Consider the following 407-nt stretch of genomic DNA (forward strand, 5'->3'; position numbering starts at 1 on the left):
GCTCAGGTCCCTTCCGACCCGACCAGCTATGAAACTATGGACTCTGGAGGAATGCACTGACTCAGCTGGCACGCGAGGCGCTTGCTTTTAGCCTTGAACCTGCCCAGAGATGAGGCAAAGGGGGTGAGCGAGCTCATTTGCAAATGGTGTTCCTTCCCTGGGTTTCATTAGACTTATTTATTCAGCTTATCAACCCTTCCCTTTCCTCCACCAAACCCTCAACCCAAAGAACTGGCCTGATGAAGTAAAGCACTGGGAGGTCTTGGACTTGGACAGCCAGCCCCTGCCTCTCCCTTCAGAAAGGGGGTTGGGCAGAGTCCAGGCGTCCGGGGTTGGAGCTCAGGCAGCTCCGTTCCCAAAAGGGAGCAGGTGTTTGGTGTCCATCTCGGCAGGAAGCCTTGGCATCT

The sequence above is a fragment of the Gavialis gangeticus genome, unplaced genomic scaffold (assembly GCF_001723915.1).
Source record: "Gavialis gangeticus isolate Ggan-Ray unplaced genomic scaffold, GavGan_comp1, whole genome shotgun sequence".
Lineage (NCBI taxonomy): Eukaryota > Metazoa > Chordata > Crocodylia > Gavialidae > Gavialis > Gavialis gangeticus.